At 44.8% G+C, this 18323-nt stretch overlaps 1 protein-coding gene across 1 annotated transcript in view; it reads right to left on the reverse strand.

Moving 5' to 3' along the window:
* Positions 1-18323, reverse strand: part of LOC146862013 (alcohol dehydrogenase 1-like) — a 216511-nt gene that overhangs the window by 184497 nt on the left and 13691 nt on the right. The gene's annotated exons all lie outside the window — the stretch shown is intronic.

The following is an 18323-nucleotide window of genomic DNA, read 5'->3' on the forward strand; positions in this document are numbered from 1 at the left end:
TGAAACAATGGTGCCGATTCACAAACAAATCTTCATACTTAGAGATTTATAGATAGATCATCTCCCAGGGTGGCACCTGAGTGACACTCCTGCTAGGAGAAGTAGAGACGTATAACCATGTTCATCAGCACATTTTACCTATGCAATATTTGGAGAGAGGACAAACCATCATCCAATAATTTTACATTTTATTTGAATCCACAGGGATCGCATTCAAGAATCAGCTTTGTTCTAGACCATGCACGTTTTTTTATTACAGCAGTGCCTTTTGCAACCGTGACATTTGGCATAATTTTCTTTCACTTGAGACAGACTCTTGATTCTTGCAGAAAACATGTTCTCCTCAAATCAGTTCTCTTGCTGGTGTGATGTATGACTATTAAACGCGAGCTCTGCCTTCGCATTCAATTTTCGCAGAAGATACCAGGAAGTGAATGTTGCAAAATTTCACATAGTTTTTGTGAAACTTTTGCAAAACAAAAGTTAGCAATTTTGCACACAACCCTATTTTTTTTAGCTTGGTCTTTGATTGCACCCTTATGCTAAAATGATATTCACCCTTTTCTATAATACGATCACACCAAGGCCACCACAGAGAGGTCTCTTACGGTGGAGAGGAAAACCTACCCTAAGAAGGTATTTCTGTAGGCCTCGCCTGCTTGATGTACAATTTCAGGAAATGCTTACTTATGAAATCTAGATTTACTTTAAGAACAATGTAATGTGTGCCAATACTATAGCAGGCTGAGACGAGTTTAACACAGCTTTTGAGGGGTCTTTACGGGCTTAAAGATGGGCAGAAAAAGTCGATAAAGACAGGCATTGGCAAAGCCAAAAGGTCTGGCCTTTTAAAGACATTACCTGAACATCTGGCTGTGACAATAAGCTTGTGGGCATTGCCAAGCAGCACTGGCACAAAATGCATGTTGCTTAACAGCATTATCAAAAACAAGCAAGAAAAGGTAAAATGGCTAGCCCCATCACAGTTATTTACGCACACACAGGCATCACCATGCATGCGGCTATAGGTGCCTTGACTCTGTATCAGCCATTTTTTAACCCCTTCGGTGCTCATGACGGAATGGTTCCGTCATGACCCACGGTTGAGCTGTGCTCATGACGGAACCATTCCGTCATGACCACACCCGCGCAAGATTCCGTCAGCACAGCGGCGGAATCTGCGCAGCATCGAAGGGGTTAAACTTGTTATTTACCATTGCAAAATAGTGAACACCCATTTTGAAGAGTGCAAGAAATTGGGTTGTTGGCTGAGAGGGTTGCGAGGCCTTCTGAAGCAACAGCCACAATTCTTGTCAGGATGAACCACAAACGTCACTAAATTGACCTGTTCTTAACCCTATGGTAGTTTGGCACAAAAGCAGTCAGGTCTAACTTCGAGGCTATGTGTAAACTATTTATGCTCAAAAGTTATCAAGGTAGGAGTAGTTCCTTATTGGCCAGGTGGTCGTAAAGGGTGGGACCACGTGGCTGAGTGCGCTTTTGCGGGTAGACCAGAGTCTCAGATCTTGGTGCCCTCACACACCTGTTACGGTGTCATGCTTCATCATTTGGCAATCCTCATCTGGCCGGCGCTGCAATGCCTGAAGGGCATGGGGGCTATTTGTCGGGGATCTTTTGATCTGGTAAAGCCATTAAGGAGAATGCATGAGGGAGGGCTCTGTGAGAAAGTGATAAGTGCAAGGTGAGAGGTATCTAAAATAGTCTCTGCTATCCTTCAAACAATTTTATAATAAAAAGGGTAATAGGGCTAGGTAAAATCAATGGTGCTATTATAAGGGCGCAATGTACCAAGATAGCGGTTAACTGGGTGAGGTCAACATGTTTAGTGCCTAGAGAGCCCAGAGATCGGGCAGCACTTCGTCAGGACCAAAAGAATATAGTGACTACGCACCACTGTAGGAGCAAGGGACCCCCCTTTTAATAAAGGATAGTCGCTCACTGTAAGTGAGGCCGCACCAGACTGGTTGCAGCACGGTAAGTCCACACCGAGGTGAGCGGAACAGTGCCCCTTAGGCACAATGGAGGGTCCCAAACAGATTAAGGAACACTTGGACGGTGTACGGGACGCTGCCGGCAACCTAATAGCCTTCAAAGTTCTGGAACCATTTATGCAACACACACATAGTAGTAAGGTGAAAAGAACACAAGAAAAATTCCTCATCAATTTAGAAAAATAGAGTAAAATCAAAAAAATTATTTGACACCAAAATAACAAAATTCAATCAGTAGAATAGGAGATATGCAATTTCAAAGATTTAAGTAGGTATAGCACATAAAAGCAAAAAGCACCACTCGTGGTCATCTGGTCATGCTAGACTGGCGAAAAGTCACAAGTTCAGGCAAACCATGATGGAGCAAAGGCCATATACAGGGACGGAGGTAGTCCTGCAGTAAAAGTTACCTTCTCAAATCCCGGTGTAGAGTCTAGTTAGCAGTGGAGAAGACCGTGAGGAGCAGGCATAGCATTGCAGATGGTCCTCACTGTAACACAAAGAGCAGACCAGGCATCACAGACGGTCGTCACCGTAGCCCAAAGATCCAGTCGGCTGTGGTGGACAGTCGTTGCTGGAGTTTCGCATTGGCAGTCACTGCGAGCTGTCGATGCTATAGCGGGGAGTGCAGTCTTGTGTTGCAGGCTGTTGCTGGTGGTCGCTGTAGTGTGAAGTGTAGGTTCACCTGAGCTTCAGCTTTGTAGTCGTTGTGGGTGGCAAGATCCTGGCATGATACCTGTTGCGGTGCGAAGAGCCCCAAACTTCAGGATTTCTCCTTTTCATTCAGGGAGAGCTCAGCTGTTGCCAAACCAAGGGTACAAGACCTGGGAGCACCCTTTGGGGATCAGGAATTCACTGCAGCAGAGTCCAGCAGGGGTCTTGCAGGTCCAGTTGCAGACCAAGGTAGGTCCAATGCAGCAGGTCAGCTGGGCAGTTGCACGGAGGCCTCTAGAGCTTGTTAGGTCCCTGTAGCTCTGAACAGAGGTCATTAAGCTGACCCTTGGAATCACTCTACCTGGGATGAAGGGAGCAGATCCCATCTTCTTTCTCAGAGACCCGGGCAGGAATCAAGCAGCAGGATTGGCCACTGGAGGCAGGGCAGTCCTCTGTCTGCAGTATCCACAGGCCCAGTACTGTACTGAAGAGTCGGTCTGAGGGTCCAATATTTATGCCTAGTGGCAGTTCTAAAGTGGGACAAACTTCTAGACACCCCCCGCATCTGGTTCTGGAATTTCCTTCCTTCCTACCCGTGCCCTGGTCCCAGATTATCTTCAGTCATAGGCTAGTGTGAAGTTTTTTTGTGTGTGCTGAGGTGGCTTCTTTGAAGTGCAAATGTGGTAGGTGACTGCACTTCCCCTCCCTTCACCTCAGGATGGCCCATTCTGCCAACTCCCAGTACCCCGTTGTAACACTTCCTGGGAGGAATAAACACAAAGGCCAATTGTCAACTATGCCTTGTCATGTGACCCAGGACACAGGCTGCAGAAACCAACCAAATGGTTAAGACAAAAAATGGCAACTTTCTAAAAGTGTAAATACTAAGGGGTTGGGCCTGTATTTTGTCAGTAAGGTTAGGTGTAGGAGAGTGGAATCTGACTAATGGTTGCCCCCAACTTTTTGCCTGGTATTTGAGTGGTTTTTGACTAGTCTGGCTGGGATCCTGCTATCCAGGACCCCAGTCTATCTGTTTTCTCCCTAAAACTGATGTGAGTACTCTAGGTACAAACCTAATTGGATGCTGGGCATGCCCTACCAGTCCCTTGTAGATGGTACCCTAGGCACCCAGGGCATGGGTCCCCCAGTAGGCCTACCAGGGCTGCAGCACATATTGTGCCACCCTGGGACAGCCATACAAACTGACACCACCAGACCACTACTGTAGTCTGGGTAAGGTGGTGCTAGCACCCCTTACAGGGATATAGGTACCCTATATCCCACCCCATTACAACACAGATACTCTCATAGGTCACCCCTATAGCAGGCCCTGGTAATCCTACAGGGCAGGGTGCTGAGGTATGTGTGAGGGGGGACCCCTACCTGAGTAGGGCCTCTCTGCAACCTTCGTAAAATCGTTACTGGGTTGTTTGTAGTGTAGCCATACCATATACTCTTAACCACATTATAAGTCTATTGTGATATCGCGATAACTTGAGAATGGCTACACAGAACCATATCGTGTTTGGTGTCAAACATGTAGGAATCATACCCCCAGTCCAGCCATGGGCATGAGGGTACGATTCCCCCTTGCTAGAAGGGCGATATGCGAAAAGCGGTAGAATTTAGACACCAATTTAAAAGTGCACAAGTTACACAAAATGGCTACTGCCCGCCACCAACACGACCCTGGCTCGCTGTTGCTGGGGAAAACCCCAGCCTCACCAGCTGGACAATAGGGCTCCTGTGACAGGGAGGTGCTAGCATCTCCCTAGACAGGATAATGTGGATTGGAACAGGGTGGGTGCACCAAATGTCCTTTCAGAGTTGCACGTAGGCAGCTGCAGAGACCTAATTCTGCATACACCGCTTGGAACCGGTTCAGGGGCATCCTGCCCCTCGCCCAGGTGGGAAACACACAAAGGGGAGAGGGTGTAGCCACCCTTTTCCGCCTCACCAGCCATTGGTGGACACTACTCTGGACACTGCCCTAATCTTGGGGATAAAGGTGAATAACGTGGCCCCAGAGCCTCAGATTAATTAGGAACTTTACAGAACCGACCTTCGACAAGCTGCTGCCCAGCTGACGGAAGAAATCTTCCTTGGGATAAAGGAGTTATCCCCCTGCTTGGCAGGCACCTGAAACACTGCAAGTGACCCGGTTGGAACTTCGCTGCTCTCACGAACTTTGACGACTTCCAGAACCCTTGAGGTGGATTTCCAGCGCATTCCAGAGGCCAGTGAGTGTGCTCAATGAGTTTGGGCACTGTGGACCGTGTGGGTGCCGAGATCCCCAATACCCCAAGACCCCGGCCTCTTCTTGCATAGCACACAACCCTGACCAGTGGGGAAGTTGTGCTTTGGCCCGTTTACGAGCCAACCACTCTACAACAATTGTGCCAAAGACCAGCGCCCTAGCCCCCTCCGGTGGCCCGTGGGTGCCCTTTTACGCACTCCAAATTGCCGCCTCCCGCGGTCCCTTGTCTCTCGACTTGTGGGCCCTGGCGGAGGTCTATCTTTGAAAACAAGAGTTCACCTGGTTGCTCCAGGCCTGCTTTACAGTCTCCTTGAAGGAGACCTCTCCCAGACCTCCTGGGTCTGCACTGTAGCTGATTTGTTTATTCTTTGTGGGTTGCGGTTGCCAAGGCTTAGTGGATCCAATCCGGACACTAACACCGCAGCGACCCTTATCCGACGTGGGACAGTTGCCCTCCGGAAGCTGGCCTTCCTTGAAGGCTCCCGGAGCCCGTGGCTGCAGATCCAAGCAACAGCACCTCTCACCTGAAGCACCCGACATCGAAGGGCTCCTTGCTTTGAGCCTCCTGGTCACTTTGCCGTGACCCAGACTCTGTCCCCTCTGCTTTCAGGTTCTTCTCTACATTCTTCACATCTTTGATCTTCACGGCATCATCGACGCTTTTGGCTAGCAGAACTTTTGACCATTTTCCCATTGAAAATCAGCCCGCGACCCGACAGCAGAAACGACCTATGCACCCGGCTTCCCTGGGGCAGGTAACAGTGGTACTTCGGTACTCTCGGGGTTGTGGGCATCTCAAAAGCTTAAGTCTATAGTTTTAACCTTGTACTCCTGCTAGAAGTATTTTTAATCTGTTTATTTCAAACCGCGACATTCTCCATAGGCTAACATTGCGATCCCGATAGCAGCTCTTTGCACTGCACGCGTCTCCCGTGGGTCCCCTTCCTCATAACTGTGGGTGGATTCTGAAGGGGCAAGCGATCCTGAATGCCCTAGGCATTGCCTGTAGAATTGTCGTGGTTCTTATACCACTATTTTAGTATATGGTTTGGTCCCCCCCTGGGGCCCATTGATTTCTGTGCTATTTATTCTGTTTATAAATGCTTGTTTGAAGTGTAACTTTGCCACTAGTCACATAAAGTGACTGTGGGATTCTGTCTAGAATAAATACATATATTTTATATATATACCTGTGTGGGCTACTCTTTCATTTGGTTATTCAAGAGGTTATTATGGTAAAACAATAAGCTTAACACTGCTTCAAGACTTAGCCTGAAGGCTGCTCTCCACAGCTACCACTAGGATAGCTTTCTTTAAAGGTTGTCTTAAACCTATCATCAATAAGAGTCGAATTGGACTGGTGCAAGGTGTCCCTATAACTAGGAATAGCATATGCCAGGCCAACTTCTCACATTGGTGTGCAGCGGTTGGATTCAAGCTTGCCATTGTTTTACCAGATACATTGAATTTCTAAAGTTGAAGCCACTTGGTACCAAAGGTACATATCAATTCAAGCTAGAATACAATAAGTTCTACTGAACTTAGAGTTGTGTGTAGAGGGTTTAGCACACCTTGACTACAACTCAAGAGAGGGTTCAGTAGGCCACACTTAGTGTAGGTAGATACACCACTATCACTACACTAGAAATGTCTTTAGGTTCAGGTGCCCATAAGGCTCTGGAAGGACCCCAAAGGGTCCCAGTCGACAAGTATGATCATCTCTCCTTTGCTGAGCTCAGGGAGATGTGCACCCTTAGGAAACTTAAGACAAACAAAGGTGCCAATACCCAACGTCTCAGGGAAATCCTGCTCATAGCAGACTTTATGCAGACTATAGGGTCTGGTGTGGTAGACAGGTTGGGTGGGCATCCATCAGAAGAGGACACTCCCAGAGTGGACTCTGATGAGGACCAGGAAGAGGATGAAGATCCTGACCTGGAAGAAACAAACCACTCACAACATGGAGGTGATGGCCCAGGAGGCACTCCCTCCATCCCTAAAAGGAGAGTGGTGGATCCAAGAAGGAACAGATCCCCCTCAGTGGGATCTAACCATTCTGGGAGATCCAAAGGGTCCTCTGCCTCTTCTCAGAGAAGAGAATCCTCTCATGAGAGGAAATGCAGACTGATCAAATTTGAGCAGGCTAAGCTACAGCTTAAAAGAGAACAGTTAGCATTGGACAGGGAAGCCCTGGAGCTTCAGAAAGCTTCAAGAAAGTGGGGTCTAGAGACCCCTGGTGGCAGTAATGAAACCCCTAGAGTTAGAGAGAAAGTCCCTGACAATAGGAACCTCCACAAGATTGTGCCCCCCTATAAGACAGGGGATGATATCCACAAATGGATCTCTGCTCTTGAGAGGGCCTGTAAAGTACAAAGGGTCCCAGTAGAGCAGTGGGCAGCAATCCTGTGGCTCTCCTTTGCAGACAAAGGAAGAGACAAGCTCCTCACTGTAAGAGAAGAGGATGCTGATGATTACTATATCCTGAGAGATGCTTTAATAGATGGGTTTGGCTTAACCACTGATCAATACAGACTTAAGTTCAGAGACACCCAAAAAGCACAGGATCAGGATTGGGTAGACTTTGCTGATTGTGCTACCAAGGCATTGGAAGGTTGGTTAAATGGCAGTAAAGTTAATGATTATAAAGGATTGTATAATCTCATAATGAGGGAGCAGATTCTTAATAATTGTCATAACCAACTCTTACACCAGCACCTGGTGGACTCTGATCTGACCTCTCCCCATGAATTGGGAAAGAAGGCAGACAAATGGGTCAGAACCAGGATCAGGCCCAAGAACCAAGGTGGTGACCAGAAGAAAGATTCTACCAAACCCAAAGAGAAAGGTGGGGATAATAAAACAGAAAATTCCCCTGAAGAGACACGAAAACCCAGTGCTGGGGGTGGGTCCCAAAATCCTTCCTCTTCAAAAAAGAAACCATATTGCCATGTGTGTCAGAAGCCTGGCCACTGGAAAACTGACTCCAGTTGTCCAAAAAATGGCAATAAAGAAAATGTTGAATACAAAAGGTTCTCACAAAATGTGAAAGTGGGGGAGGGTCCAAGGGAAAATTTAAAGACCAGCTACAGTATAAATCCCCAAATCTATATATACTTAACAACAAGTACTGAGGGTCTAATGTTCTGTATATACACAACTCTAACGCACTAGACAAATGAGACCTCCAAATCAATTACAGTGAATAACATATCAAAAGTATAATTCCCATCACCCACCAGAGGTGGCTTATCATCATCTGGGAATTGAGGACTGAACTAAAAAGACCAACCACTCTGATGGTAATGGTGGTCAATTAGTTGTCCCAGTGGTAAGAACAAACGGTAGGGTGATGGTTGCAGTGCAAAAAATTAAACAAAAAGTGCTATTAAAAATGGCTATCTAGATGCTATCAATTTTATTCTGGCGCTTATCTAGATGCCATTAGTAAAACCTGTGCGTAAACAGCTTAAAGAATAACTGTTGGATTGATGGTCGACATGTTTCGGCTACTGGACATAGAGTCCAAGCTCTCATCAGGACCCAAATACGCTACTGCAAAAAGTGAAGAACGGAACATTCAAAGAAAATTATAAATTAAAAACACGATTTCCACCAGAAAGGTATACCATACAACCTGATCTGCTCTGTATGTCCAATTGGAACTATTACAGGTTGGAAACCTAGGTATGAATCAAAATGGAAGGAGGTTCAGCTAGGCGTTAGTGGCAATACAAAACAATATGTATAAAAAGACAATGTAGGTTATCATTTGTCATGAACATAGTGTATATATGACTACAAGTCAAATAGTACTTGAATTGTGCACTTACCCACAAAATTATGGGCATGCACCTCACCTCGCCTGGCATCTGCTCAGGATATTGAGGCCCCGCTCTACAGAAGAAAAATTCAGGTAAACTCATTAGAGATAAATCCCAATGGGCATGAAGTGTTCAGAACATTGGAATTACCAGAAAAAATCAACAGAGCGTATGGGCTAGACAAGTGTAAAAGCAAGGCAGAGTATTGGTCTCAGAAGACAGAGCGAGTAGTACACCTCTCTGTCAGAACTTACATGAAGAGTAGTGACCATATATTGATGACAGCCACAACAGTATACACCCCTGTCTGAATAATAAGACACTGATGTACATCTTAAAGAGAGAACTGTCATAAATCAGGAAAGTGTATCGAGGAGTTGCCGTTTATGATGCTCCCTAAGGCAAAGGTGCATTCTTGTGTAAACTAAAGCGGAAAACCAAGTACAGAGATTTACACATGCACACATTAGCATTGGCATGCAAAAGCGTGAAGTCCCGATGTGGATTAACCGTTATATAAGCTCTGTCAGACATCGGACTTACAGAGCCTCTTCCAGATTAAACTCGATATTGATTTTAAGGTAGATATTCGGCACAGTGGGTAACCACAAACATCCGATGTTCGCGCTCAGGCGCGTAACATCCAGATTTTAAATGCTCGGACACATAGAATGAAACTAAGGGAGTGGAACACTCACCTGTCCGTCGGTACCTCGCTCCGTCGTCTGAGCTTGAGGGGGAGGTACTCGGCGGGCATAGCTTACTCCGTAATAACGCGTTAGGTTGCAAGAAAACGTCACGATGTTAGAGGTACTTCCGGGTCAATGTGTCATCACGTGAGTCAGTCAATCCAGTACAATACCGGAAATGGCTGGGAGTTGTAGTTCAAAGCAGTCAAACAGGTAGTTTACATCATCTAAACATTACTCATGCATAGAAATACACGAATAGTGAGCGAAAAGAGCTAAAGTTGATATGCAGGAGGATTGTAAAACACCCAAATGGAGATAGGTGACCTGAGATGTTAAATTGTCAACGAAAGTTGTGTAAAGAGTAGAAAATATTGCTATTGCGCTATATGTGCAACACAAAATCACCGATTGAGTATGATGCTAAATGCTTCATTATGATGTGGTTTAGATGGATATGAAACATAAATACAGATGGAAAATAAAGTGTCTCATCTACCTATAATGATGACCACGGAATTTCATCGTTCAGGCCAATAATGTCACTTTTGAGTTTAAAAACCCACTTCTGTTCTTTATGGAACAGGAATTTGGTGAAATCTGTGACATGAGCTGGAATAAATGGTTGTTCTAGAACCAGCCATCTCAATTCTTCTGGTTTGTGTTTGAATGACAAAAAGTGGTTGGTTAATTTTGTGGCCTGTTTGTTACGTCTGATCGTACTCTTATGTTCATTTATGCGTGTCTTCACCTTGCGTGTGGTCATGGCGACATATCGCAAGGAGCAGGGGCAAGTAATTAAATATATAACCCTGTCTGTGTTGCAGTTGGTATGTTTTTTAAGGACCCAAGGGATGCCAGTCCCTATATCTACCGTCTTAGTCACCTGTGTCTGTGGGCATGCTGCACATTGGCCACATGGGAAATGACCCTGGACAGGGGGCAGCTCCCAAAGGGTATTGATGTTAGTAGAGACTTTAGTTTTCAGTCTAGTGTGAACCAGACTATCTCTGAGGTTGGTACCTCTTTTAAAGGAGAAAAGAGGATAAGGCAAACTTGCACTGCCTGTATTGAGGACCCGCCAATGTCTCCGTACCGTTCTCTGTACTTGGTTGGACCAAGTACTAAAAGTGTTGACAAACGTCAATCTGGACAGCGGAGGCTTAGGCACAGGGGGTTCAATGAGAGCTCCTCGATTATTGTTCGAGGCTCTTTTCCAAGCCCTTTTCACCAGGCGCTTCGGATAATGTCTATCTCTCAGTTGACTAGAGAGAGCTTCTGCATGCTGATTGAAAGTATTGGTATCGGAACAGTTTCTGCGAATACGCAGAAACTGTCCGACAGGCAGGTTTTCCCGAAGTGATCTGGGATGATGGCTGTTGAAACTCAAAAGTGAGTTTTTTGAGAGGGGTTTCCTGTAAAGTTCACTACCCAGTGTGCCCTCATTTGGAAAGATCACTATATCTAAGAAGGGCAGACGGTTTTTGTCAGAAGTCACTGTGAACCGCAGGTAGTTGTTCCTCGAGTTCAGCCAAGCATGAAAGTCAAGGAGTGTTGATAGAGAACCTTGCCAGACCACCAAAATATCATCAATATACCTCTTCCAGACTTTAATCCGATCACGGAAAGGATTAGTCTGAATGAGGATATTGTTCTGCTCAAAGAGATGTACATACAGATTGGCCAGGCTGGGAGCAAAAATGCTCCCCATAGATGTGCCTGAGACTTGGAGGTATATAGTCTCCTCAAATTTGAAAAAGTTTTCCATCATCGCCAGCCTGGCCAAGTCCATGATGAAATGTACCGGTGTTATAGAGTCCAAATCTCGATTATCCAGTAGGCTCTCAATTGCCTGCAAGGTTTCCCTCTGTGGAATCGAGGTATACAATGATTCCACATCGAAACTTACTAGGAGATCGGTTGCTACGTCATAGTTGACATCAGGTAGCAACCGTAAGACATCCTTGGTGTCTTGCAAGTAAGTTGGCATTTCCTTGACAAGTGGGCGAAGGAAAAAATCGACAAAAGTGGAGAGAGGTTCCAGAAGGGAACCTATCCCTGAGATGATGGGTCGTCCTGGAGTGGGTATTTGATTCTTATGTATTTTCGGTAATACATAGAAATGTGGCATCACCGGGTGTGTAGGTGTTAAAAAGCGAGCTTCCTGCTCTGTGATCCAGCCAGCTGTTTTCGCATCCTCAACCAGGGCGAGAATTTCTCTTGTTAGTCTCGGGGTGGGATCTACAGTCAAGCGTTTATATGATTTCGGGTTGTCAAGTTGCCTAAGACATTCTTTACGGTAGTCCACAGTATCAAGAATGACAATGGCCCCACCCTTGTCAGCCGGTTTAATAATGATGGATTCATCATTGGCCAACGTAGTGAGGGCTTGTTTTTCACTCTTAGACAAATTCTGATAGATTTTTTCTTCTCTCGACCCTAGGCCAGTGATGTCATGGATAACTGCTTGTTCAAACACTTTGACTCGATCCGGTATTAGGTGAGTCGGAGGGTTAAACGTAGATGGTAATTTAAGACCAGTATTCTTATCAGAAGTATCATCCGGGGATATAGTAGGTTCCCTGTCTTTGAAAAAAAAGTGTAAACGGATTTTCCGAAAGAACTTGGCCATTTCAACTCTGAGTTGGAACAAATCTCCCTTGTTGGTTGGAACATAACCCAAACCTTTGTTTAGGACCTGTGATTCAAATGATGTTAAAGTCCTAGTACTCAAATTCACGACTAGATCGTTGTGTCTGTGCTGGTCCCTGGTTGTGGTTGTGGGGGACCTTTCCTGCTGCGGGTGTTGGGCAATTGTTGGTCCACTTGCCAGTGTACCTGTGGCTGCCCTCTCCTTTTGCCTCTGCTTCGTCCCCGGCCTACCCCTAAAAAAAAGACATTTGTCCGGGGAATGAAGGGGGTGGTGTTGTAAAAGGGGGAATATGTTGAGGGGGGAATTTGATATCCCCAAGGGACTGGTGGCCACCAAGGTGCACCTGATTGATAGGCATTAGGCATACCACGTCTTTGGTACGGACGAGGCTGTTGTCCCCCTCCTCTCCTTGGTGGTTGCACATTGTTTTCAGGCTCGGAATCAGTCGAGTAAACATCCGATCCTGACGAGGAGTAGTTGGAACCATATCTTCTCCCTTTCTTGTTGAACTGTGGTGGAACATATTGCTCACTAGTATAGGGATAGACTTTCTCCATAGAGAAGCGTGCCAGGTCTTTCTTAAACTTCTCTATTTTCGTCAAAAGGATTGTGTCTTTATGTTCCTTGTTGGATTTGTTTGTCTCTTCTAGGTTCCGTTTAAAGACTGCACTAGATATGGTAGTCTTAATCTGGCCTTCGAGTGTCTGTATCTCGATAAGGATGGCATCCGCCACCATTTTAGCTGTATTTATGATAAGGATCAACCAATCGCGTGTGCAACGCCACGCGATTAGTGACCAGTCCTTTAAGAAGGCTTTATCAGAAAGAAACAGTCTAGGGGCATTGGTCACTATAAGGCCCATCGGAGCGCTATTACTTCTCAGGTATTCGGTCATTATCGCACCGTGGATGAAGGTGCGAGAATGAGAGTTCTTAAGATTAAGTAATGACTGCCAATCGTCTTGTGTGGTGTTTGTGACTGCAGATAAAGAGTCTAGGATACAGGGATTGGTGCTAAGTATGGACTGAAGCATGTCTTCATTGAAGGAAAGACCAGTGAACTCTGCCATGATGTGACACTGTCAAATAGCAAAAAACTCTCCTGAAGTGTGGAGAGTATATTAAAAGGAGAGAAGAACCCGCAGCCGTGGCTGCTCAAATATTGAATACAAAAGGTTCTCACAAAATGTGAAAGTGGGGGAGGGTCCAAGGGAAAATTTAAAGACCAGCTACAGTATAAATCCCCAAATCTATATATACTTAACAACAAGTACTGAGGGTCTAATGTTCTGTATATACACAACTCTAACGCACTAGACAAATGAGACCTCCAAATCAATTACAGTGAATAACATATCAAAAGTATAATTCCCATCACCCACCAGAGGTGGCTTATCATCATCTGGGAATTGAGGACTGAACTAAAAAGACCAACCACTCTGATGGTAATGGTGGTCAAAGTAATGGTGGTCAAAGAAAATTATAAATTAAAAACAAGATTTCCACCAGAAAGGTATACCATACAACCTGATCCGCTCTGTTGATTTTTTTCTGGTAATTCCAATGTTCTGAACACTTCATGCCCATTGGGATTTATCTCTAATGAGTTTACCTGAATTTTTCTTCTGTAGAGCGGGGCCTCAATATCCTGAGCAGATGCCAGGCGAGGTGAGGTGCATGCCCATAATTTTGTGGGTAAGTGCACAATTCAAGTACTATTTGACTTGTAGTCATATATACACTATGTTCATGACAAATGATAAACTACATTGTCTTTTTATACATATTGTTTTGTATTGCCACTAACGCCTAGCTGAACCTCCTTCCATTTTGATTCATACCTAGGTTTCCAACCTGTAATAGTTCCAATTGGACATACAGAGCAGATCAGGTTGTATGGTATACCTTTCTGGTGGAAATCTTGTTTTTAATTTATAATTTTCTTTGAATGTTCCGTTCTTCACTTTTTGCAGTAGCGTATTTGGGTCCTGATGAGAGCTTGGACTCTATGTCCAGTAGCCGAAACATGTCGACCATCAATCCAACAGTTATTCTTTAAGCTGTTTACGCACAGGTTTTACTAATGGCATCTAGATAAGCACCAGAATAAAATTGATAGCATCTAGATAGCCATTTTTAATAGCACTTTTTGTTTAATTTTTTGCACTGCAACCATCACCCTACCGTTTGTTCTTACCACTGGGACAACTAATTGACCACCATTACCATCAGAGTGGTTGGTCTTTTTAGTTCAGTCCTCAATTCCCAGATGATGATAAGCCACCTCTGGTGGGTGATGGGAATTATACTTTTGATATGTTATTCACTGTAATTGATTTGGAGGTCTCATTTGTCTAGTGCGTTAGAGTTGTGTATATACAGAACATTAGACCCTCAGTACTTGTTGTTAAGTATATATAGATTTGGGGATTTATACTGTAGCTGGTCTTTAAATTTTCCCTTGGACCCTCCCCCACTTTCACATTTTGTGAGAACCTTTTGTATTCAATATTTGAGCAGCGACGGCTGCGGGTCCTTCTCTCCTTTTAATATACTCTCCACACTTCAGGAGAGTTTTTTGCTATTTGACAGTGTCACATCATGGCAGAGTTCACTGGTCTTTCCTTCAATGAAGACATGCTTCAGTCCATACTTAGCACCAATCCCTGTATCCTAGACTCTTTATCTGCAGTCACAAACACCACACAAGACGATTGGCAGTCATTACTTAATCTTAAGAACTCTCATTCTCGCACCTTCATCCACGGTGCGATAATGACCGAATACCTGAGAAGTAATAGCGCTCCGATGGGCCTTATAGTGACCAATGCCCCTAGACTGTTTCTTTCTGATAAAGCCTTCTTAAAGGACTGGTCACTAATCGCGTGGCGTTGCACACGGGATTGGTTGATCCTTATCATAAATACAGCTAAAAGGGTGGCGGATGCCATCCTTATCGAGATACAGACACTCGAAGGCCAGATTAAGACTACCATATCTAGTGCAGTCTTTAAACGGAACCTAGAAGAGACAAACAAATCCAACAAGGAACATAAAGACACAATCCTTTTGACGAAAATAGAGAAGTTTAAGAAAGACCTGGCACGCTTCTCTATGGAGAAAGTCTATCCCTATACTAGTGAGCAATATGTTCCACCACAGTTCAACAAGAAAGGGAGAAGTTATGGTTCCAACTACTCCTCGTCAGGATCGGATGTTTACTCGACTGATTCCGAGCCTGAAAACAATGTGCAACCACCAAGGAGAGGAGGGGGACAACAGCCTCGTCCGTACCAAAGACGTGGTATGCCTAATGCCTATCAATCAGGTGCACCTTGGTGGCCACCAGTCCCTTGGGGATATCAAATTCCCCCCTTTACTCAACATATTCCCCCTTTTACAACACCACCCCCTTCATTCCCCGGACAAATGTCTTTTTTAGGGGTAGGCCGGGGACGAAGCAGAGGCAAAAGGAGAGGGCAGCCACAGGTACACTGGCAAGTGGACCAACAATTGCCCAACACCCGCAGCAGGAAAGGTCCCCCACAACCACAACCAGGGACCAGCACAGACACAACGATCTAGTCGTGAATTTGAGTACTAGGACTTTAACATCATTTGAATCACAGGTCCTAAACAAAGGTTTGGGTTATGTTCCAACCAACAAGGGAGATTTGTTCCAACTCAGAGTTGAAATGGCCAAGTTCTTTCGGAAAATCCGTTTACACTTTTTTTTCAAAGACAGGGAACCTACTATATCCCAGGATGATACTTCTGATAAGAATACTGGTCTTAAATTACCATCTACGTTTAACCCTCCGACTCACCTAATACCGGATCGAGTCAAAGTGTTTGAACAAGCAGTTATCCATGACATCACTGGCCTAGGGTCGAGAGAAGAAAAAATCTATCAGAATTTGTCTAAGAGTGAAAAACAAGCCCTCACTACGTTGGCCAATGATGAATCCATCATTATTAAACCGGCCGACAAGGGTGGGGCCATTGTCATTCTTGATACTGTGGACTACCGTAAAGAATGTCTTAGGCAACTTGACAACCCGAAATCAAATAAACGCTTGACTGTAGATCCCACCCCGAGACTAACAAGAGAAATTCTCGCCCTGGTTGAGGATGCGAAAACAGCTGGCTGGATCACAGAGCAGGACGCTCGCTTTTTAACACCTACACACCCGGTGATGCCACATTTCTATGTATTACCGAAAATACATAAGAATCAAATACCCACTCCAGGACGACCCATCATCTCAGGGATAGGTTCCCTTCTGGAACCTCTCTCCACTTTTGTCGATATTTTCCTTCGCCCACTTGTCAAGGAAATGCCAACTTACTTGCAAGACACCAAGGATGTCTTACGGTTGCTACCTGATGTCAACTATGACGTAGCAACCGATCTCCTAGTAAGTTTCGATGTGGAATCATTGTATACCTCGATTCCACAGAGGGAAACCTTGCAGGCAATTGAGAGCCTACTGGATAATAGAGATTTGGACTCTATAACACCGGTACATTTCATCATGGACTTGGCCAGGCTGGCGATGATGGAAAACTTTTTCAAATTTGAGGAGACTATATACCTCCAAGTCTCAGGCACATCTATGGGGAGCATTTTTGCTCCCAGCCTGGCCAATCTGTATGTACATCTCTTTGAGCAGAACAATATCCTCATTCAGACTAATCCTTTCCGTGATCGGATTAAAGTCTGGAAGAGGTATATTGATGATATTTTGGTGGTCTGGCAAGGTTCTCTATCAACACTCCTTGACTTTCATGCTTGGCTGAACTCAAGGAACAACTACCTGCGGTTCACAGTGACTTCTGACAAAAACCGTCTGCCCTTCTTAGATATAGTGATCTTTCCAAATGAGGGCACACTGGGTAGTGAACTTTACAGGAAACCCCTCTCAAAAAACTCACTTTTGAGTTTCAACAGCCATCATCCCAGATCACTTCGGGAAAACCTGCCTGTCGGACAGTTTCTGCGTATTCGCAGAAACTGTTCCGATACTAATACTTTCAATCAGCATGCAGAAGCTCTCTCTAGTCAACTGAGAGATAGACATTATCCGAAGCGCCTGGTGAAAACGGCTTGGAAAAGAGCCTCGAACAATAATCGAGGAGCTCTCATTGAACCCCCTGTGCCTAAGCCTCCGCTGTCCAGATTGACGTTTGTCAACACTTTTAGTACTTGGTCCAACCAAGTACAGAGAACGGTACGGAGACATTGGCGGGTCCTCAATACAGGCAGTGCAAGTTTGCCTTATCCTCTTTTCTCCTTTAAAAGAGGTACCAACCTCAGAGATAGTCTGGTTCACACTAGACTGAAAACTAAAGTCTCTACTAACATCAATACCCTTTGGGAGCTGCCCCCTGTCCAGGGTCATTTCCCATGTGGCCAATGTGCAGCATGCCCACAGACACAGGTGACTAAGACGGTAGATATAGGGACTGGCATCCCTTGGGTCCTTAAAAAACATACCAACTGCAACACAGACAGGGTTATATATTTAATTACTTGCCCCTGCTCCTTGCGATATGTCGGCATGACCACACGCAAGGTGAAGACACGCATAAATGAACATAAGAGTACGATCAGACGTAACAAACAGGCCACAAAATTAACCAACCACTTTTTGTCATTCAAACACAAACCAGAAGAATTGAGATGGCTGGTTCTAGAACAACCATTTATTCCAGCTCATGTCACAGATTTCACCAAATTCCTGTTCCATAAAGAACAGAAGTGGGTTTTTAAACTCAAAAGTGACATTATTGGCCTGAACGATGAAATTCCGTGGTCATCATTATAGGTAGATGAGACACTTTATTTTCCATCTGTATTTATGTTTCATATCCATCTAAACCACATCATAATGAAGCATTTAGCATCATACTCAATCGGTGATTTTGTGTTGCACATATAGCGCAATAGCAATATTTTCTACTCTTTACACAACTTTCGTTGACAATTTAACATCTCAGGTCACCTATCTCCATTTGGGTGTTTTACAATCCTCCTGCATATCAACTTTAGCTCTTTTCGCTCACTATTAGTGTATTTCTATGCATGAGTAATGTTTAGATGATGTAAACTACCTGTTTGACTGCTTTGAACTACAACTCCCAGCCATTTCCGGTATTGTACTGGATTGACTGACTCACGTGATGACACATTGACCCGGAAGTACCTCTAACATCGTGACGTTTTCTTGCAACCTA

Source organism: Triturus cristatus, chromosome 2_2, assembly GCF_964204655.1.
Source record: "Triturus cristatus chromosome 2_2, aTriCri1.1, whole genome shotgun sequence".
In the NCBI taxonomy this organism is placed as follows: Eukaryota; Metazoa; Chordata; class Amphibia; order Caudata; family Salamandridae; genus Triturus; species Triturus cristatus.